The following is a 25,863-nucleotide window of genomic DNA, read 5'->3' on the forward strand; positions in this document are numbered from 1 at the left end:
ACAATGAAGGAAAAACAAATATGGTACACAGCTTCTAACTACATCCACTGTATTATAGGTCCTGTCTGTGGACAGGCACAAATAAAGAATAAAAAAACTGATTGGATTTAATGTGACTGTTCTAGTTGATTATAGACAGTGTTTCAAGAAGCTGAAATATGATATTTAATATTGTTCTACATGTGTGTCTTAATGCTGGTAAATAAAACATTTGATTTATGAGTTTGACTGTCCCTCTGGTATCTTTCGTCCCTCTTTTTTGAAACTCTTAGGTCTGGGAAAGTGCAATAGATGTTCTGGTGGTGGATGAAAAGAGTCACACCCTGCTTGTAGAATACATTTGTACCTCATTTAGGTATGTGATCAGATCTTAAAGGTTTTGAGTTCAGTTCATTAACTTCAAATAGTGCAGAAAAGTTGAGATAAATGACTGTTTCAATGCTATTATTATTTGAATGAAATTACTATCTGAAAATATTAGGTCAGTATTTTACATCCCATAATAATCATGTAGTTTCAATTGACAGTAACAATAATACCCCAATAATAACTCAACAGTATATATTGAATGTAATTTTTCTTTTCTATTTTTTAGTCTATAATGGAGGATTGGAATGAGGTAAGATTTACTTAACAGTCTCCGTGTCATGTGTAGTTTTGTTCCCCATTATTGTACAATTAGAGACAATGAGATGAAACTAGTAGAATTCTAGATGAACTAAAAAACTACTTATTCCAAGAACACAGATCAAACAAAAAATACAAAACTGGGACAAGCAGGGTGCACTCAAAACATCTGAAAAACTAAGGTGTTGTTAATAATTAATAGCAGATATCGTCTTAATTTTTATATATTCTACTCAAAAAACGGGTGACACTTAATGGTCTTATCTTCTGCGCATTACACCGTCTTACTTTCTACTCATTACACTAAATCATCTTACTTTCTATGCATTACACGGTTGACACTAAATCATCTTATTTTCTATGCATTACACTGTTGACACTTAATCATCTTATCTTCTATGCATTTCATGTGTGACACTTAATCGTCTTATCTTCTATTCATAACACGGGTGACACTTTATCGTCTTATCTTCTACTCATAACACGGGTGACACTTTATCGTCTTATCTTCTACGCATTACACCGTCTTACTTTCTACTAATTACACGGATGACACTTAATCGTCTTACCTTCTACGCATTAAACGGGTGACACTTAATCGTCTTATCTGCTATGCATTACACGGATGACACTTTTTGTCTTATCTTCTGCGTATTACACGGTTGACACTTAAACATCTTATGTTCTACGCATTACACGGTTGACACTTAAGCAACACGACGGGTGCCACATGTGGAGCCGGATCTGCTTACCCTTCCGGAGCACCTGAGATCACCCCCAGTTTTTGGTGGGGTTTGTGTTGCTTAGTCCTTAGTTTTCTATGTTGTCTCATCTGTACTATTATTTGTCTGTTTGTCTTTTTATTTTTGGCCATGGCGTTGTCAGTTTGTTTTCGATCTATGAGTTTGACTGTCCCTCTGGTATTTTTCGTCCCTCTTTTAATCGTCTTATCTTGTACGCATTAAACGGGTGACACTTAATCGTCTTATCTGCTATGCATTACACTTATTCGTCTTATCTTCTACGCATTACACGGTTGACACTTAAACATTTTATCTTCTACTTATAACACGGGTGACACTTGATCATCTTATCTTCTACTCATAACACGGATGGCACTTAATCTTATCTTCTACTCATTACACGGGTGACACTTGATCGTCTTATCTTCTACTCATAACACGGGTGGCACTTAATCTTATCTTCTACTCATAACACGGGTGGCACTTAATTTTCTTATCTTCTACTCATAACACGGGTGACACTTATCGTCTTATCTTCTACTCATAACATGAGTGGCACTTAATCTTATCTTCTACTCATTACACGGGTGACACTTGATCGTCTTATCTTCTACTTATAACACGGGTGACACTTGATCGTCTTATCTTCTGCTCATAATACGGGTGGCACTTAATATTATCTTCTACTCATAACACGGGTGGCACTTAATTGTCTTATCTTATACTCATAACACGGGTGACACTTGATCGTCTTATCTTCTACTCATAACACGGGTGGCACTTAATTTTATCTTCTACTCATAACACGGGTGGCACTTAATTGTCTTATCTTCTACTCATAACACGGGTGACACTTGATCGTCTTATCTTCTACTCATAACACGGGTGGCACCTAATCTTATCTTCTACTCATAACACGGGTTACACTTATTCGTCTTATCTTCTACTCAGAACACGGGTGACACTTGATTGTCTTATCTTCTACTCATTACACGGGTTACACTTGCACACATGTAAATTTCCTTGTAACTAGATATATATCCTCTGAGGTTAGGGTGTCGGTAATTTACGTGGGATCGGAATGCTCCGCTTATTATCATACACTACTGAGTGGCAGTTTAGTTACACAAAAAGCATTTGAATCAGTATTGAGTAGCTGTAGACAAACAAAAATGCAATTTAAGTTTTTTCAGTAAGAAATTTATCGAATATTTTTCAAATATGAGTGTATACTCTGTAAAAATTCTTTACAGTAGTAGATAGTGTATTATTTATGTATTACCTTCAGAATCCTTGTTTACAAGGTCAAATATGTAACCCTTAGGTCTATAGAGTTATTAGAAAAAATATTAGACAATTTTACTAAATAAAAAAAACCAGAAGTTCCCTCCCCTTGCCATTGTTAAGTTCATGTGAATTGAACAAGATATATCTATTTTATGATATAAAGTGCCAACTAATACAACACACCATTTTTAATCAAAAGTTGTTTTTCTTGTTAGGTTACAGTTTTGTTACTTTTTTATAACCCTCGTCTACAATATTTATTCAGTCTACATAGATTTACATAATTTTCTCTTTAAGTAAGTATAGAGAGATTTCTACTAATTGATATAAAAAAGGATGAGAAAGAACCTAGGGGCAATTAAAGGACTAAGTGAATGAAATACACAACTACATGTCTTAAAAAAGGACAAATTTAAAGTCAAAGTTCTGAAAACACTACATGAAAGAAAAATCAAGGATATGACAAATCTAGCATGTATAGACCATGATTCTATTAAAAGATATTTTTCAAAGGTTAACAATTTTTGTTTATCTTGATATTATAAAATGCATCAATTCCAACAATTGCATGCTATTTAAAGATATCCTTTCTGTCTGAATGTTTAATGCAGGAAGGATACTACTGATTTATGTAGTCATTTTTATACAGAAGAATACATAATTATTACCTAATTTAACAGTAAGGACATTCATTACAATATATTAAATGTACTATGTATGTTTTACTTACAGAAACTTATTACAGCTGCTCACGATGGAGACATAGAAGCCTTAAAACTATGCCTACAGAATGATGCAGACATTGATTATCAAAATGTAAGTAAAATAATTTCATTTATAACTACTTTAATTTAATACTTCATAGAATAATCCTTTAAAGATACATTGTCTTATGGTACATGTACAATAAAAGACACAAAACTACGAGTCACTTAAAAATAAAGCACAGTAAAACAGTATAAATCTACAATGCCATAGTATAAAACAAACAAAATATTTACTTCAAAATACATGATATTGTACATAAACAATATAAAACACACAAAATATTTACTTCAAATACAGGATATTGTACATAAACCACATAAAACACACAAAAGATTTACATCAAAATACAGGATATTGTACATAAAGAATATAAAACACGCAAAATATTTACTTAAAAAAACAGGATATTGTACATCTACAATATAGAACACAAAAATATTTACTTCAAAATACAGGATGTATAACAATATGAAATACACAAAATATTTACTTCAAGATACAGGATATTGTACATAAACAATATAAATCACAAACAATATTTACTTCAAGATTCAGGATACTGTACATAAAAAATATAAAACACAAAATATTTACTTCAAGATACAGGATATTGTACATAAACAATATAAAACACACAAAATATTTACTTCAAGATACAAGATACTGCACATAAACAATATAAAACACAAAATATTTACTTCAAGATACAGGATATTGTACATAAAAAAAATAAAACACACCAAATATTTACTTCAAAATACAGGATATTGTACATAAAAAAAATAAATACACAAAATATTTACCTCAAATACAGGATATTGTACATAAAAAAAATAAATACACAAAATATTTACCTCAAATACAGGATATTGTACATAAACAATATAAAACATACAAAATATTTACTTCAAGATACAGGATATTGTACATAAAGAATATAAAACACGCAAAATATTTACTTAAAAAAAAACAGGATATTGCACATCTACAATATAGAACACAAAAATATTTACTTCAAAATACAGGATGTATAACAATATGAAATACACAAAATATTTACTTCAAGATACAGGATATTGTACATAAATAATATAAATCACAAACAATATTTACTTCAAGATACAGGATACTGTACATAAAAAATATAAAACACACCAAATATTTACTTCAAAATACAGGATGTTGAACATAACAATATACAACACACAAAATATTTACTTCAAAATACAGGATATTGTACATAAACAATATAAAACACACAAAATATTTACTTCAAGATACAAGATACTGTACATAAAAAATATAAAACACAAAATATTTACTTCAAGATACAAGATACTGTACATAAAAAATATAAAACACACCAAATATTTACTTCAAAATACATGATATTGAACATAAACAATATACAACACACAAAATATTTACCTCAAATACAGAATATTGTACATAAACAATATAAAACACACAAAATATTTACTTCAATTACATGCTATTGTACATAAACAATATAAACACACAAAATATTTACTTCAAGATACAGGATATTGTACATTAACAATATAAAACATACAAAATACTTACTTCAAAATACAGGATATTGTACATAAACAATATAAAACATACAAAATACTTACTTCAAAATAGAGGATATTGTACATAAACAATATAAAACACACAAAATATTTACTTCAAGATACAGGATATTGTACATCAACAATATAAAACACAAACAATATTTACTTCAAATACTGGATATTGTATAAAAACAATATAAAACACACAAAATATTTACTTCAAATTACAGGATATTGTACATAAACAATATAAACACACAAAATATTTACTACAAATTACAGAAAATTGTACATAAACAATATAAAACATACAAAATATTTACTTCAAGATACAGAATATTGTACATAAACAATATAAAACACAAAAAATATTTACTTCAAAAAACAGGATATTGTACATAAACAATATAAACACACAAAATATTTACTACAAATTACAGAAAATTGTAAATAAACAATATAAAACATACAAAATATTTACTTCAAGATACAGAATATTGTACATAAACAATATAAAACACAAAAAATATTTACTTCAAAATACAGGATATTGTACATAAACAATATAAAACTCAAAAAATATTTACTTCAAAATACAGGATATTGTACATAAACAATATAAAACACAAACAATATTTACTTTAAATACAGGATATTGTACATAAACAATAAAAAAAAATATTTACTTCATCATACAGAATATTGTACATAAACAATATAAAACACACAAAATACTTACTTCAAAATACAGGATATTGTAAATAAACAATATAAAACAAACAAAATATTTACTTCAAGATACAGGATATTGTACATAAACAATAAAAAATGCAAAAACTATTTACTTCAAAATACGGAATATTGTTATAAACTTAAAAGGCCCTCTTATCCTACCCTTTAGAATCTTTTTTGAAATTTTCTTATTTACTATGTCAGGATTCTCTCTGGCACTTTTATGGTTCTTAGGAAAATTTTTATCAGTTTTGATTAAAGACGAATTTATCTTAAACCCAAATTTGAAACCCTGAACAAACCTGTATTTCAGATGACTGTCATATCCCTGAAGAAAATGATTGAGCTTATTTAACCTTACCGATGTAGGCATACTTGTTGAATTTTGAAGACCCTTCCCACCATGTAATTGTTGTATGTTTTTTGGAACATCTGACACAATCGTGTTTGAGTCTGCAAGTGGCCATGTTGGCACATTCTCCTGATCTGCAGTAGGCCCAGCAGTAGCCAATTGGGAATTGATTAATTTGCTGCTGAGCCTGTCTTGGAAAGGGAGAAGTTCCAACTTGCCTATTAAGTCTAGTATTACTATTACCATTTCAGGTTTGACTGCCATTGAAATGATCAAAGAAGGCAGTACGCCATAAATCATCATTCACAACAGACCAATCTAGCCTCATCACTTTGCGTATCCTACGGAAAGCCTCGTCATATGACCTAGCCATGTGAAAACCCAATTGTTATGACATGCCTCTAATATTATAAGCATAATTGATCAAACTGATAAATAAATTAGGATATTTCACATGATGTGTAGACATAAAAATATCAAAAGCTGCTGTCCACTGGTGTATGTTTGTAAACTGCTTTGCCTTGGAAGTAGTTGAAATTTTACCAGTTTTTGTTCTAAGCAAAATGTCATCATTTTCCTCCTCATTGAAATTTGGTGAGAGTTTTATCAATTCTATATATAAATCAGACCAAATGTCTCTCCTTATTTTTTCATCAACATTAAAACCTAGAGGTAAAGTGTTCTTTAAAATGTAAGAAGCTGTGTTACCCATTGTAGAACTGCCAATGCCTAAAGCGGATGGATTTCCAACTGTGTCTTGTCCTGAGTAGGCTAGCATATCAGGGTCTGTTACCAGTGGTGGTACCAATACATATGCCGAATTCAGTGGTTGACTTTCAGCAATTTGTGTTGTTTCTGTATTGCGAATGTCCCTTCTGCCAGTGTGCTCATGCGAATCCCCATCTGTTAAAAAATTTGCCAGAAAATTTGTTGATAATGGTTCTCTGTTATTGACAGTAAGTTGTACACCCGACTCTTTCAGCTAGTTTATCATGCGGCAACTATCTGTTCTGCTGATGAATGCGTTGAAGGAGTCTGGGTTAGTGTTTCTGCTGGTTGCGTCATTGGTAGAACGGGTTTATCAGCTGCTACTTTGGTGCTTTCAGCCCTTGTACGTTTTCGCCGTCTTGGCTGTGGTGCGACTATGTCAGGGATGACTTGAACAGGGTCAACATCCCTCGGATCTGTTGGTGCTACCTTTCTCCTCACTCTAGATCTCTGGATTGGCATCTATAAATGAAAAAACCAGAATATATGGCCTTTTAACAATTGGTATATGGCCATTTATCGTTTCTAAATGAGCCATATGATAAAAAAATCATGAAATCTGTACATGTATTGAAATTTTTAAAAGTTCTAAATATTCACCAACCTTGTGGGTACAGTACACCCTTATATATGATAAAAATGTTATCAACCAATGAAACCTGATAATTATAAACCTTACAACACCATGTGTATATTGATACACGTTTAACAATGTGTATATTGATACACGTTTAACCATGTGTATTTTGATACACGTTTAACCATGTGTATATTGATACACGTTTAACCATGTGTATATTGGTACACTTTTAACCATGTTTATATTGAAACACATTTTACAAGGTGTATAATGATACACGTTTAACCATGTGTATATTGATACACATTCAACCATGTGTATATTGAAAAACAATTTGACCAGAAAAGATAATACTATATAATTATTAATAATCCAAGATTTAAAATTTAGTAAACAATACATGTAGAGATAATGATAAACACTATAATTTGTTATGAATACACTAGTATGTGTGTTTGTTTGTAACCATAATATGTGTGTGAGTACCGATAAAGTGATGCAATGTGTATGTAACAAGAAAAAGTTATAAGTTTTCCTTTCGTTTTGAACTGCCAACTGCTGCACGCACGTTTTTACTTTCGTTTTGAACTGCCTAGTGCTGCACGCACGTTTTTAGTATAGATCTGCATACCTGCATTGTTTAAATGAACTTGATCTATAAATAACGACGCAGTATTAATCCAAAGTCCTCGATGATGCCAGAAAGAAATATTTTCCCGGCATTTCAATGATGAATTTAACCAACGATTCACTTTGTTTACCTTTTCGTTATAGTCATGACCGGAACCTCAGGAATACATCGGCAATAATTGACCTATGACCACGTGGCTTACTCCGTAGACAGTGATAACATAATCAGCAAACGATGCGATATCACGCGCTAATTTGTCTGGGTTATTTTCGTGTGTTAAATCATTACCGCCGATCTGCATAAAAACTGTGTTTGGTTTCAAAATATGAAATACGTGCATAAAGTTTTCTTTTTGAATGCATTTAGGTCCCGGTCGTAAAGTACGTCCACCCAAACTTGTAAAATATACTTGAATTTCTGTACCATCAAAACCCAAATTATACCAACCAAATTCGCGATTCCTATATAAAAAGGAATGTAATCTATGTACGAATGAGTGACCGAAAATTAAAATTTAATGAACCATGACGTTTGTATAAAAAGAATTTTTTTTTTCAATATATATGTCTATGATGCAATTTAAGATATAAAATATGTTAATAAGATGGCTTAATACCTTTTAAATGAAGTCTGTATCTCTCAAAACTCTTTTCTAACCTTGAAATCGTCTTCAGCTTATAGAAAAACTTCTTGGATAAGGAACAAATTATCAGAATTGGCTTACTCTCTTGAAATCTCAAAATGGCGTCTGGCAGGTTTCAAAACGAAATCGTAAATGCCCATGCGTCCCCTCACATGCAATGATGCTATCATGCGTGGTTTCCTGATTGGTCACTCTAATTAGGATATTGTACATAAACAATATAAAACACAAACAATATTTACTTTAAATACAGGATATTGTACATAAACAATAAAAGAAAATATTTACTTAATCATACAGGATATTGTACATAAACAATAAAAGAAAATATTTACTTCAAAATACAGGATAATGTACATAAACAATATAAAACACACAAAATTACTTCAAAATACAGGATATAATACACTATAAAATACACAAAACATTAACTTCAAATACAGGATATTGTACATAAACAATATAAAACACACAAAATATTTACTTCAAAATACAGGATATTTTACATAAACAATTTAAAACACAAATCATATTTACTTCAAAATACAGATTATTGTACATAAACAATATCAAACACATAAAATATTTACTTTAAAATACAGGACATTGTACTTAAACAATATAAACACACAAGATATTTACTTAAAAATACAGGGTATTGTACATAAACAATATATAACACACAAAATATTTACTTCAAAATACAGGATATTGTACATAAACAATATAAAACACACAAACTATTTACATCAAAATACAGAATATTGTACATAAACAATATAAAACAAACAAAATATTTACTTAAAAATACACGATATTAAAAAATATAAAATACACAAAATATTTACTTTAAATACAGGATATTGTACATAAACAATATAAAACACACAAAATATTTACTTAAAAATACACGATATAAAAAAATATAAAATACACAAAATATTTACTAAAAATACAGGATATTGTACATAAACAATATAAAACACACAAAATATTTATTTCAAAATAAAGGAAGTTGTACATGAACAAAATAAAACAAACAAAATATTTACCTCAAATACAGGATATTGTACATAAACAATAAAAAACACACAAAATATTTACTTCGAAATACAGGATATTGCACATAAACAATATAAAACACACAAAATATTTACTTCAAAATAAAGGAAGTTGTACATAAACAAAATAAAAGACACAAAAGATTTACTTCAAATACAGGATATTGTACATAAACAATATAAAACACACAAAATATTTACTTCAAATACAGGATATTGTACAAAAACAATATAAAACACAAAATATATACTTCAAAATACAGGATATAATACACTATAAAATACACAAAACATTAACTTCAAATACAGGATATTGTACATAAACAATATAAAACACACAAAATATTTAATTCAAAATACAGGATATTTTACATAAACAATTTAAAACACAAATCATATTTACTTCAAAATACAGATTGTTGTACATAAACAATATCAAACACATAAAATATTTACTTTAAAATACAGGACATTGTACATAAACAATATAAACACACAAGATATTTACTTAAAAATACAGGGTATTGTACATAAACAATATATAACACACAAAATATTTACTTCAAAATACAGGATATTGTACATAAACAATATAAAACACACAAAATATTTACATCAAAATACAGAATATTGTACATAAACAATATAAAACAAACAAACTTTTTACTTAAAAATACACGATATAAAAAAATATAAAATACACAAAATATTTACTTTAAATACAGGATATTGTACATAAACAATATAAAACACACAAAATATTTACTTAAAAATACACGATATAAAAAAATATAAAATACACAAAATATTTACTAAAAATACAGGATATTGTACATAAACAATATAAAACACACAAAATATTTATTTCAAAATAAAGGAAGTTGTACATGAACAAAATAAAACACACAAAATATTTACCTCAAATACAGGATATTGTACATAAACAATAAAAAACACACAAAATATTTACTTCAAAATACAGGATATTGCACATAAACAATATAAAACACACAAAATATTTACTTCAAAATAAAGGAAGTTGTACATAAACAAAATAAAAGACACAAAAGATTTACTTCAAATACAGGATATTGTACATAAACAATATAAAACACACAAAATATTTACTTCAAAATACAGGATATTGTACATAAACAACATAAAACATACAAAATACTTACTTCAAATACAGGATGTTGTACAAAAAACATATAAAACACACAAAATATTCACTTCAAAATACAGGATATGAAACAATATAAAACACACAAAATATTTACTTCAAATACAGGATATTGTACATAAACAATATAAAACACAAAATATTTACTTCAAAATACAGGATATAATACACTATAAAATATACAAAACATTAACTTCAAATACAGGATATTGTACATAAACAATATAAAACACACAAAATATTTACTTCAAAATACAGGATATTTTACATAAACAATTTAAAACACAAATCATATTTACTTCAAAATACAGATTATTGTACATAAACAATATCAAACACATAAAATATTTACTTTAAAATACAGGACATTGTACATAAACAATATAAACACACAAAATATTTACTTAAAAATACAGGGTATTGTACATAAACAATATATAAAACACAAAATATTTACTTCAAAATACAGGATATTGTACATAAACAATATAAAACACACAAAATGTTTTACTTCAAAAGGCAAGAAATTGTACATAAACAATATAAAACACACAAAATATTTACTTCAAGATACAGGATATTATTAATAAGCAGTTTAAAACACACAAGTACAATTTACTTCAGAGCATAACAGAGTGTACCTAAGCAGTATAAAACACACAACTACAAGTCACTTTAAAACATAACAGATTGTACATAAGCAGTATAAAACATACAACTACAAGTTACTTCAGAACATAACAGATTGTACATAAGCAGTATAAATCATACAACTACAAGTTACTTTAGAACATAGCAGATTGTACTCAATTATTTAAAACCTCAGGACTACCTGTTACTTCAGAACATAACAGCTCGTAAATAAGCAGTATAAAACACACAACTATGTGCTATTTCAGAACATAACAGATTGTACATCAGCAGTATAAACCACACAACTACAAGTTACTTCAGAACATAACAGACTGTACATAAGACATATAAAACATATAGCTATAAGTTACTTCAGAACATAACAGATTGTACATAAGCAGTATAAAGCACAAAACTACAATTTACTTTAGAACATAACAGATTGTAAATAAGCAGTATAGAACTCACAACTACAAGTTACTTCAAAACATAACAGATTGAACATAAGCAGTATAAAACAGACAACTACAAATTACTTCAGAACATAACAGATTGTACATAAGCAGTATAAAACATACAACTACAAGTTACTTTACAACATAACAGATTGTATATAAGTCAGGCCTCTACAATAACTTTTTTTCAACTTGCCCAATCGGACAAGTACACATCAAAACTTACTTGTCCGAATGGAATTGTAACTTGTCCAAAAAAATCTAAATATTAACCTTTTTTGCATTTTAAGTTGATTCAATGAACATAAGAACAGAATTTGATTTATCTCTTGATATCCTTTTCAAAAATATGAGTCTAGAACAACTGAATCAAGTCATGTCACAGGACTTAGGTTCTAGTTTTCATCAATGCCAAAGTCTCATCAGACTCTGCACATGAGGCACAGTCTGGTAGGCCTGTCAGTCTACACTCCTTTGGTTTGTTTCCTGGTCTTTCATGTTGGTAAAATATTGATTATTATGATTAATGCCTTACTACAAACAGCTTTGTTTTTAATATATTAAAATGTTTATTCAAACGCAATCAAGTATTGTTTTGTCTACATATGATCAAATATGATTCTGTGAATTTTATGGTCAATAATTTCTTTATTTTTTAGCTCACCTGGCCCACAGGGCCAAGTGAGCTTTTCTCATCACTTGGCGTCCGTCGTCCGTCGTCGTCGTCGTCCGTCGTCGTTAACTTTTACAAAAATCTTCTCCTCTGAAACTACTGGGCCAAACTTGGCCACAATCATCATTGGTGTCTCCAGTTTAAAAAATGTGTCCGGTGACCCGGCCAACCAACCAAGATGGCCGCCATGGCTACAAATAGAACATAGGGGTAAAATGTAGATTTTGGCTTATATCTCTGAAACCAAAACATTTAGAGCAAATCTGACATGGGGTAAAATTGTTTATCAGGTCAAGATCTATCTGCCCTGAAATTTTCAGATGAATCGGACAACCCGTTGTTGGGTTGCTGCCCCTGAATTGGTAATTTTAAGGAAATTTTGCCGTTTTCATACGACCGCAAAAATTAAATTTTTTTTTGTCGTATATTGGTATGACGTTGGCGTCGTTGTCGTCGTCGTCAGGCGTCGTCCGAAGACACATTGGTTTTCGCACTCTAACTTTAGTTTAAGTGAATGGATCTCCATGAAATTTTACCATAAGGTTCAATACCACAACAGGAAGGTTGGGATTGATTTTGGGGGTTATGGTACCAACAGTTAAGGAATTAGGGGCCAAAAAGGGGCCAAAAATAAGCATTTTTGTAACTTCCAGACAATAACTTGTGTGTAAGTGTATGGATCTCTCTGACATTGTACCACAAGGTTCCATATCACAAAGGGAAGGCTGTAACTGATTTTGGGGGTAATTGCCTCAAAATGTTAGGAATTAGGGGCCAAAAAAGGGGCAAAAAACAAGCATTTTTCTAGTTTCATGACAATAACTTGTGTGTAAGTGTTTGGATATTTCTGAAATTGTACTACAAGGTTCCATATCACAAAGGGAAAGCTGGAATTGAGTTTGGGGGTAATTGCCCGAAACGTTTAGGAATTGGGGGCCAAAAAGGGGCCAAAAATAAGCATTTTTCTAGTTTCCAGACAATAACTTGTGTTCAAGTGTATGGATCTCTCTGAAATTGTACTGCAAGGTACCATACCACAAAGGGAAGGCTTGGATTGAGTTTGGGGGTGATGAATCATAAGGGGGTTCAAAAAATTTGGGGGGGGGGGATTTTTATTTTTTCTTTTTTTCCTTTTTTTTTCTTTTAAAATTTTCCATTTTAAGTTGGTTATTTCTAATTTATATCTAAAGTATAAATAATAATGATATGGTAGGAGATACATACCAAACAGGATGTGTAAATTATTATATAATAAGTATTGTGCAATAGAAAGAAATTTTCAATTGCACAGTATTGCACAATAGCAAGAAATCTTCAATTGCACAGTATTGCGCAATAGCAAGAAATCTTCAATTGCACAGTATTGCGCAATAGCAAGAAATATCTAATAGCACAATATTGCGCAATAGCAAGAAATTGTCAATTGTACAGTATTGCGCAATAGCAAGAAATATTCAATTGCACAGTATTGTGCAAAAGAAGATACTTCGTATAAATTGCTTATTTCTTGATCAATTTCAATGGGGTTTTATTCTTGAATTCTTGGGGTTCTTTAATATGCTGAATCTACCCGTGTATTAAGTTTTTGGATTTTGGGCCCCGTTTTTAAATTGGTCCACATTGAGGTCCAAAGGGTCCAAAATTTAACTTTGTTTGATTTCATCAAAAATTGAATTATTGGGGTTCTTTGATATGTCGAATCTAACCGTGTATTTAGATTCTTAATTTTTGGTTCCGTTTTCAAATTGGCCTACATTAAGGTCCAAAGGGTCCAAAATTAAACTTAGTTTGATTTTAACAAAAATTTAATTTTTAGGGTTCTTTGATATGCTGAATCTAAACATGTACTTAGAATTTTGATTATGGGCCCAGTTTTCAAGTTGGTCCAAATCGGGGTCCAAAATTAAACTTTGTTTGATTTCAACAAAAATTGAATATATGGGGTTCTTTGATATGCTGAATCTAACCATGTATTTAGATTTTTGATTTTTGGGCCCCGTTATCAACTTTGTACACATTGAGGTCAAAAGGGTCCAAAATTAAACTTTGTTTGATTTCATCAAAAATTGAATTCTTGGGGTTCTTTGACATGCTGAATCTAACCATGTATTTAGATTTTGGATATTGGACCATAATAGGTGAATGTCCAATTTAAAATTTTTAAGTTCTTAGACCACATTCATTCTGTGTCAGAAACCTATGCTGTGTCAAATATTTTATCACAATCCAAATTCAGAGCTGTATCAAGCTTGAATGTTGTGTCCATACTTGCCCCAACTGTTCAGGGTTCGACCTCTGCGGTCGTATCAAGCTGCGCCCTGCGGAGCATTTATTGGTTATTATCTTGAATATTATTATAGATAGAGATAAACTGTAAACAGCAATAATGTTCAGCAAAGTAAGATCTACAAATAAGGCAACATGACCAAAATTGTCAATTGACCCCTTAAGGAGTTATTGCCCTTTATAGTCATTTTTTTACAATTTTTATAAATTTTGTAAATTTTTGTAAATTTTTACAAAGCATTTTCCACTGTAACTACCGGGCCAAGTTCATTATAGATAGAGATAATAGTAAGGAGCAAGAATGTTCAGTAAAGTAAGATCTACAAACACATCACCATCACCAAAACTCAATTTTGTCATGAATCCATCTGTGTCCTTTGTTTAATATGCACATAGACCAAGGTGAGCGACACAGGCTCTTTAGAGCCTCTAGTTATTTTATCATATATATTATAAGCAACAGAATAAGGTAGGGAAATGGGGTACTGGTTGGCTTGGTCCCGAAATGTCTCCTACGGTGCCATACTGTCTATTAAACATGGAAGGATTGGTTTCCGTGCTGGTGCCGAACTGTCTTGTTACCTTATCTACAAAGTGCATTCTTGATTTCATCTAAGACTGGTTTCCGAGAATATTACGCGTTTTATCTGTTATAAAGTATCTGTCAAATAACCAGTTTTAAATTATCGATTGCAAGTAAACATGTCAAATTAATATTTGTTTTTATCTTTTCTTGTTTTTTTGTTTATTACTTTGTTCATCAAAGTTGGATTTAATCTTTTTTCTACAAAATGATTTTACCTGTCCCGGCTTTTACTTGTCCGACCTTTTTTTCCTCTGGTACCGGACAATCGGACAAGCGTTATTGTCGAGCCCTGTAAGTAGTTTAAATCACACAGCTACAAGTTACTTCAGAACATAACAAATTGTACATAAGCAGTATAAAAACACATTACTACATTATACATCAGAAAACAATAGCTTGTATACCAACAGTATAAAACACACAACTACATGTTACTTCAGAACATAACAGATTGTACAGAAGTATTTTAAACATTACAACTACCAGTTACTTCAGAACATAACAGATTGTACACCAGCAGTATAAAACATACCACTACAAGTTACTTTAGAACATAACAGATTGTACATAAGCAGTATAAAACACACAACTACAAGTTACTTCAGAACATAACAGATTGTACATAAGCAGTATAAAACACACAACCACAAGTTACTTTACAACGTAACAGATTGTACATAAGCAGTATAAAACATAAAACTACAAGTTACTTTAGAACATAACAGATTGTACACCAGCAGTATAAAACACATAGCTACAAATTACATCAGAACATAACAAATTGTACATAAGCAGTATAAAACACACAACTACAAAATTCTTTAGAACATAACAGATTGTACATAAGTAGTACACTAATAAAAAAATAAGTTGTTTTATTCCAGTATAGAAGACAGACAGCATTAATGGAGGCTGCCATTAAAGGACACTTGGAGGTTATCCGGTTGATCCTGGACAGCGGGTGTAAAACAGATATCACAGCAGTATGTTATCTCTTCACTCTGATCACATTCCTTAATCTACAGAAAATCATGTTGTTAATTAGACAGGTTTAATGGACAATAAATATTTGTAAGAATCATATAAAGTGGGGTCTCATTTTGTTTGTCTCCTCTAACTAAATCAGGAAATACAACTTTTTTTCATATTTCTTTGAAAAAGTTACTTTTTAAAAAATTGATCATTATTCTGAATCATGTTAATCAGACAGATTTAATCAATATATCAACAAATACTTGTTAGGATTATATAAAGTGAGATGTTATTTTAGTCATAGAGTTAAAATGAATCCAGTGATGTAAATATTTTATTCATTTCTTCAACAAAAATTGTTTTTAACATGACAGTTCTGATGGAAGTTTTGACATCTTACAAAAAAACATGTTGTTTATGTACAATATAAATACAAGTGTGACTGGTCATTTTATTCAGTTTTTACCACTGATTCATGTGTTATATATTTTAATTATATTTATTACACAACATTGTCCAGTTTATCAGACAAGTTTTAATGTCAGTTGTAGGATATGTTGTATATTATTGATATTGATAACAAAGTATTGTCCATAATATTTACATGTTATTTGGTTATATTATAGGTCAATGGATACACAGCTTTACATTGGGCTGCCTATATTGGACATCTACAGATCACTAGATGTCTAGTAGAACACGGAGGTATCAGTCCCTTGGTTGAAACTAAAACACTTCCGGTAATATTTTATAGTATATACCCAGTGTTCAACTATTCGGTTATCACTAAAATGATATATAAGATATGGTTGGTCAATTGAAATCTTTAAGGCTATAGTGTAAGTCATATGATTATGTAAAAGGAACTTAAACTATGAAAATGTTTTATAGACTTTAATGGCTGAATTTTACTATAAAACACGTGAACATAGACCATCTTAAAGAGAAATTCATTATTTTTCCAAAATCTTCAAAATGTAATGCTTTTGAATAAACCACTTGCACATTTCGGGTGATAAGTTGTACCAGAAGGGTATAATTTTATTATTCACAATTTGTATTGATGAAAAATTAGATTGGGCAAACTCGTACTTAATTAAAACCAGTGTAAACAAACAAAACTTACACCAATCCGTTGTCGTGACAATTATATCAAAATATTCTAATAAGCAATGCATTGACATATGTTTTTATATTTAAACAGATGCAAACAAAAACTTGTGTAGGACAATGACAGATAATTTTTATGTTGGGTGAAACATATTTTATATACAGGAATGAACACTACTAGACAATATTTATATGGATTAAACAAATGTTTATAAAAATAAGGGGGAACAAATGCTTAATCATTTCATATTGTTGGCAGTTTGAAAATATTTAATGCAATAATTTGAAAGAGATGATTCTATAGAGACTGCAATTTTCTTCAAATTCCTTTATTCAAGCTGTCCAGTGGCAGAGATACCTATCATCTCGTCATATTATGTATTAACAATACCAAAGATAACACTTAAAACCATGAAATGCGGTAGAATAACAGTATAAAGATACAGGAGGGTGTGGATGGGGTATACAGATATAGCAGGGTGTGGAGGGATATACAGAAATAGGAGGGTGTTGATATGATATACAGATATAGGAGGGTGTGGATTAAGTATACATATATAGGAGGGTGTTGATGGTGTTAACAGATATAAGAGGGTGTGGATGGGGTTTACAGATATAGGAGGATGTGAAGGAGGTATACAGATAATTGAGGGTATGGGAGGGTTTATAGATATAAGAGGGAGTGGATTGGGTTTACAGATATAGGAGAATGTGAAGGAGGTATACAGAAATAGGAGGGTGTGGATGGGTATTACAGATATAGAAGGGTGTGGATGGGGTTTACAGATATAGGAGGGTGTGGAGGGAGGGACATTGCAGATATAAGAGGGTGTTGATCGGGTTTACAGATATAAGAGGGTGTGGGTAGGGTTTACAGATATAAGAGGGTATGGATGGGGTATGAATATATAAGAGGGTGTGGTTGGGTTTACAGATATAAGAGGATGTGAAGGAGGTATACAGATATTGGAGGGTTGGATGGGTTTACATATATTAAAGGGTTTGGGTGGGGTATACAGATATAGGAGGGTGTGGATGGGGTATACCGATAAAGGAGGGTGTGAAGGGGGTATACAGATATAAGAGGGTGTGGATAGGTATACATATAAGGAGGGTATAGATGGAGTATACAGATATAGGAGGGTATACAGATATAGAAGGATGTGGAAGGGGTATACAGATATAGGAGGGTGTGGAGGGGTATACAGAAATAAGAGGGTTCTGTTGGGTATACAGATATAGGAGGGTGTGGATGGGGTATTCATATATAGGATGGTGTGGATGGAGTTTACCGATATAAGAGGGTGTGGATGGGGTTTACAGATATAGGAGAATGTGAAGAGGTATACAGATATAGGAGGGTGTTGATGGGTATTACAGATATAGAAGGGTGTGGATGGGGTATACAGGTATAGGAAGGTGTGAAGGAGTACACTTATATAGGAGGGTGTGGATGGGGTATACATATATAGGAGGTTGTGGATGGGATATACAGATATAGGAGGGTATGGATGGGTTATACAGATATACATATGATATAGGAGTGTGTGGAATGGGTATACAGATATAGGAGGGTGTGGAGGGGGTAAACAGATATAGGAGGGTGTGTATAGAGATGATAGTTAAGGCAATGTATATAAAGACAACTGTTTAGCCATTACATTTATATACAACGAATGTATTTCCGCCAATGGCGATGTCACTGACACAATGACGGCCAAAATGGACAAGTAAGTTATGTTCCAGCGACTATCTCAACAGATGATGGGCTATACATATATGGGAGGATTTAGATAGGGTATACAGATATTGGAGGGTGTGGATGGGGTATACAGATGATAGAGAATGTGGACGGGGTATACAGATGCTAGAGAATGTGGATGGGGCAGTTAGAGGAGAGTGTGGATGAAGTATACAGATAAAGGAGGGTGTGAATGGGGTATACAGGTAGAGGAGGATGTGGATTGGGTATACAGATATCGGAGGTTGTGGATAGGGTATACAGATATAGGAGGGTGTGGATGGGTGCACTTATATAGGAGGGTGTGGAATGGGTATACAGATATAGGAGGGTGTGGAGGGATATACAGATATAGAAGGGTGTGGAGGTCGTATACCGATATAGGAGGGTGTGGTTTGGGTATACAGATATAGGAGGGTGTGGTTTGGGTATACAGATATAGGAGGTTGTGGAGGGGTATACAGGTAAAGGAGGATGTGGTGTTGGTATGCAGATATAGGGGTGTGTGGATGGTGTATACAGATATAGGAGGGTCTTGTTTGGGTATACAGATTAGAAAATCATGAATGGAAAAAAAAACATTTAGAATGGAGAGAAATGGGCAAAAAATTAATGAATAGAAAATAATTGGATGCAAAAATATAAAGAATAGAGAATAATATAAGAATATAAAGAACTGTCAATAATGTGTCCAAAAATATAAAAAGATGGTGAAAGAAGAAGACCCCCAAAACCCCACACCCCTTATGTAGACATAAGGATGCATTTATCATTCTTCAAACTGCAAAGAAAATTAAGAAGACCAAATGGTGACAGATGGAACATTTATTCAAATGCTTTAAAAAAAAAAGAGTTAATTTAAAAAGCCTTTTTCAAGTCTTCAGAAAATTGTGAAAAATAATCTGAATGTTATCTCATGAGTTATATTTAATTAAGGATTATAATCTGGTAAGCATCTGTAAAAATAAAATAAAACATCACTCAGCTGATACTGGTCTTACTAATTATAAGATATGTGTTACAAAAGTCTTCTTTATAGTTAACAGATGAAAGCAATATAAAGATTTATCTGTATTTCAGGGTAAGACCCCTTACGATATAGCAGCAATGTACAGAAGTGGGCAGTATAAAGAAGTGATGGAATACTTACAGGTTCATATAGTGTTGAATTACAAATGCTTACACTTAGAATGAAACAAGTACAAAATAATTTACAAAATGAAAAGGAATAAGATATCAAATGCCACAAAACCAAGTTACTCAAGGAGAGTAAACTTAAAACATTAAACATTCTTAAGTCTTCCAACTAAAAAATTCAAATTCTAATGCAATTTATTCGTTATCACGATTGCGATTAGACAACATCAAATATTTGAGGCGCTAAATTCTACTCTTTACCAGCCTGTAACTAAGCTAAGCCGCCATTTCGAATTCAGGAATTTATTGGTATGTGATTTCTTCAATAATAAACAAAATGTACATGAAGTGTGTACTTATATTATTTATGAGATTCTTACACTGACAATATGTCTTAAATTGAATACTTTGTTGTCCCCCCGCACAACGGTGAATAGTTTTACAGGAAGTGTGTACTTTTATTATCTATGAGATTTTTACACTGACAGTATGTCTTAAATTGAATACTTTGTTGTCCCCCGCAAGACAGTGAATAGTTTTACAGGAAATGTGTACTTTTATTATTTATGAGATTTTTTACACTCTATGTCAATAATTGAATACTTTGTTGTCCCCTGCACAACAGTGATAGTTGTTTTGGAAGGCTGTACTATTATTATAATCATAATGTCTTAGTCATAAACATATATCTTGGGTGTTTCAAAGCATTTTTTTCATTTGATGTTACTATAGAATATTTTGGAAACTTGAGATTACATGGTTACTCAAGCTTGTACACAGTCAAAAAAGGGGTGATAGTTATTATCTTATATGCAATGAAATGTTATGTGAAATTTTGTCTGTAGTACTGGACAGGATAAAACCGTACTCATGCCAAGTATTTCTTTATTTGAAACAAGGTTAAATTCTGCATAATTGTTTGAAAAGTGCAAATTAAACAAAGACTATATATCTAATAGGGAAAAACAATGGTGGTATTACAACTATTATGGGAAGCTGCACATACACCTTTGGCCTTGTATGTACTCTCATTTGTTCAAAATTCCAGCTATTTAAGATTAATATTACAAAAATGAAATTATCTGAGTGGATTGAGTCTCAAAAACACATTTTATGACAAAATTGCTTTGAAATAGGACCCTACAATGATTAATAGTAGACAGAGCAAGCCATACTTAGTGTTTTTCGTTGAGCTTTTTCTCCTTATTTCTTATATTTAGCTATAATAGCTATAATAGAAAACTTTTTCCTAAGTAATACTTTGATAAATATACAGTTATAAGTAAATGAAATTATTTTTGAAGCAGTAACAACAAATTATTCACTTAAAGGGAAGCTTTTTTATGTCCCTCTCTGGAGCGCAGCGTAAATTTAAGTTTTACGTAAGGACTTATTGAAACCTCCATGGAGTCAGTAAACTTTTATATTGATCGTTTATTCAGCTTGAATACTTCATTTACTCATTTATTTTTACTTTTCTATCATAAATGAGTAAAAGTTCCCCTAAAATTTGGATTTATTGGCCTAAAAAGTTGGAATTTTGAGGAAATGAGAGGTATAAATGGACAAAAAGGGACCTTATAATGAAGACAAACAGGTCCATTAGTGGTATTTATCATCCTAGAGTCACCTGTTGTATCGTATTCAACTGTTTTTATGCAGATGAGATCAATATTTGATCATATATTATACCATGATGCAGCTTGATTTTGATTTTTCGAAGAAATTTTGCTAGAATCGCTGTAGATGTCGTCTTACATTATACTAGATTTTTCTCAAACTATTGAACTGATTATGACAAAACTTGATAGTAAGGCTTCAAATGACCAGTATTATAAAGTAAAAAAATCACATTTAGTTTATTCAACAATAAAGTCTTCTTTAGGTGTAATACCACCAAATCATAGTACGTCACATCCGCTTGCATACAACAAAGGATAAAAAAAAATATTCTTTTAATTTTGATAGTAGTAGGAAATTAATCCTACATTTCATCGCAGTAATAAAATTCTGAGTCATAAACATGTATTTTTGGTGTTTCAAAGCCCAATTCTTTTTTATTCCCTATCTAGGGGCATTATGTTTTCCGGTCTTTGTGTCCGTTCGTCTGTCCGTCCGTCTGTCTCGCTTCAGGTTAAAGTTTTTATTTAACATTGTTTAAGGAAGTTTTTGGTGAAGTTGAAGTCCAATCAACTTGAAACTTAGTACACATGTTCCTTGTGATATGATCTTTCTAATTTTAATGCCAAATAGAGTTTTGACCACAATTTCACGGTCCACTGAACATAGAAATGATAGTGCGAGTGAAGCATCCATGTACTATGGACACTTGTTTTATTTGATGTTCCTCTATAGAATATTTTGGAAACTTGAGGTTACATGGTTACTAAAGCTTGTACATAGGAAAACAAGAGGTGAACATTTAATTGGTTAACTTCCAGGGATGGTTATTATCTTAAATGCAATGAAATGTTATGTGAACTTTTGTCTGTAGTACTGGACAGGATAAAACTTTACTCATGCCAAGTATTTCTTTATTTGAAACAAAGTTAAATTCTGCACATTGTTTTGAAAAGTGCAAATTCAACAAAGACTATATATCTAATAGGGGAAAAACAATGGTGGTATTACACCTCCAAAAGTTGACAGAGACATAATCAATACAAATAATAACAAGTGTGAGGTCAAGGAATACTAGAATAAACTACAGTTTGAATATTGGATAATTTCCATTAAAAAAATTGAAAACAACACGTTTAATAATTCCATGTGTTCAAAACGCTTTTCTTGACTTACCTTCAACAGGAATGATCAAAGCCAAATATTTGAAAGCCGAGGATGTATAAAGTTCAAAGGTGCATTCACAATAAACTTGCAAATAAACAAAAAGTAAATTCAAAAACAACCTGTACACTTTAAGCTATATCTCTCTATTACTCTGGGCCACACATTTGTGTGAAAAATATGAAAATGTTTTCGATATATATTATATAATTGTACTAGTGCATATTCCTCATTTTTCAGTCTGTTATGTCCGAGAAATCTTCAAATATGACTGCTGGACTAAAGAAAGAAGGTATTTTTTTAACTGTATATCATTATTACATATATCGTCGCTGGGCTTCCAAAATGCTGTATATGAATTATTTTGGTAAAACTACCCTGAAATTTTTGTTTGGTTGCTGCCCCTGAATTATTAACTATAAGGAAATTTTGCAGTTTTTGGTTATTATCTGGAATATTATTATAGATAGAAATAAACTGTAAACAACAATGATGTTCATCAAAGTAAGATCTACAAATAATTCAACATGACCAAAATTGTCAATTGACCCTTAAGGAGTTATTGCCCTTTAAAGTCAATTTTTAACAATTTTTTGTAAATTTTTGTAATATTTTACAAAAATGTTCTCCTCTGAAACAACTGACACAAAAAAATTATAGGCAACCCTACAGCCTTTAACAATGAGAAGAAAATCCTTACTGTATAGTTTGCTATGAAAGGCCCGAGAAGCAATTTAATTGAAAAAGCTAACAGCCTATTTCTGTTATTTTTAAACTGACGTCTTTCACGTTTGGACAGGTCTAATTCATCTACGAAATAAAAATCATAGGGAAATATGAAAAAAAGGAAAAAAAACTTCATGTAATGGGATTTTAACATAAGTTTCGTTTCTCAAAATTATTTACGTAAACAACATTTTAAGGTCAGTTTCGATTGTCGTTATCAAGGCACACAAACACTATGGATAAATTAAAATGTTTAGTCTTTTAGAAATATTTTAACGAGCTAAAATAACGCATTCAAATTCAGGAAAATGTTGCTGCGCAGAGTTTTTTTAAAATTTCAGTTAATATGTATTTGTTAGGGTCTGCAGGATTAAATAAAGCATGAAATGTCAAATATTTTTCTGAACATCAGAAAAATAGTGTCGGCAGATCTGTAAACCAACAAATAAAAAAAACAATGGAATTGTGTTAACTGTCATACAAGTTTCAGGCTTGACACACTTAACGTCTGGTTCCATCTACTTCTTGTATTCAATTGTGCATATAAAATATCAAGTTATTACAAGTCAATCGTCAATAGTTTGAAGAGTTTTTCACAAATCACTTTGAAACCGGTCCCTGGATGAAGGATTTTCTCGCTGTGTTGAAGACCCACAAATGGTGGCCGGTTGGTGTTTTACCCTCTTGTGGGGTTGTTGTCTCTTTGACACATCCCCAAATACCATTCTCAATTGTATTTTTGCAGTATATATGAACATTTATTATACCCCACGCAACGAGTTGCGGAGGGTATAATGTTTTTGACCCGTCCGTCTGTCCGTCCGTCTGTCCGTCCGTCAGTCCTGTTTCTTGTCATCGCAACTCCTCTCAAACCACACAACAGAATTTAACGAAACCTTTTTAGATAATAAGGACATACTATGTAGTTGTGCATATCGACAGGAAATTACGATTTAATTTTTTTTCTAGGAGTTACGCCCCTTTGAACTTATTTACTTTAATGTACTACTGCAATAGTTTGTCATCTCAACTCCTCTGAAACCACACAACAAAATTTCATAAAACTTTGTAGATAATAAGGACATACTACGTAGATGTGCATATCGACAGGAAATTACGTTTCAATTTTCTTCCAAGAGTTACGCCCCTTTGAACTTATTTGCCCAATATACTACTGCAACCTTTTGTCATCGCAACTCCTCTCAAACCACACAATAGAATTTCATGAAACCTTTTCAGATAATAAGGACATACTACGTAGATGTGCATATCGACAGGAAATTACGATTCAATTTTTTTTCTAGGAGTTACGCCCCTTTGAACTTATTTGCCTCAATATACCTCTGCAACAGTTTGTCATCGCAACTCCTCTGAAACCACACAACAGAATTTCATGAAACATTTTAGATAATAAGGACATACTAGGTAGATGTGCATATCGACAGGAAATTGTGATTCAATTTTTTTTCTAGGAGTTACGCCCCTTTGAACTTATTTACTTTAATGTACTACTGCAACAGTTTGTCATCTCAACTCCTCTGAAACCACACAACAAAATTTCATGAAACTTTGTAGATAATAAGGACATACTATATAGATGTGCATATCGACAGGAAATTACGATTCATATTTTTTTCCAGGAGTTACGCCCCTTTGAACTTATTTGCCCAATATACTACTGCAACCTTTTGTCATCGCAACTCCTCTCAAACCACACAATAGAATTTCATGAAATCTTTTCAGATAATAAGGACATACTCCGTAGATGTGCATATCGACAGGAAATTACGATTCAATTTTTTTTCTAG

The 25,863-nt window shown here is 31.3% G+C and overlaps 1 protein-coding gene across 2 annotated transcripts in view; it reads left to right on the forward strand.

Annotated features, from left to right (window-relative positions):
* The first annotated feature begins 311 nt into the window (after positions 1 to 311).
* LOC127731862 (uncharacterized) overlaps positions 312 to 25,863 on the forward strand; it is an 897,808-nt gene continuing 872,256 nt past the window's right edge. For both annotated transcript variants that reach the window (XM_052240725.1, XM_052240723.1), the window contains exon 1: positions 312 to 355. The gene's annotated coding sequence lies outside the window, so the exon portion shown is untranslated. The remainder of the gene's footprint in view (positions 356 to 25,863) is intronic.

This window comes from Mytilus californianus, unplaced genomic scaffold (genome assembly GCF_021869535.1).
Source record: "Mytilus californianus isolate M0D057914Y unplaced genomic scaffold, xbMytCali1.0.p SCAF_21, whole genome shotgun sequence".
In the NCBI taxonomy this organism is placed as follows: domain Eukaryota; kingdom Metazoa; phylum Mollusca; class Bivalvia; order Mytilida; family Mytilidae; genus Mytilus; species Mytilus californianus.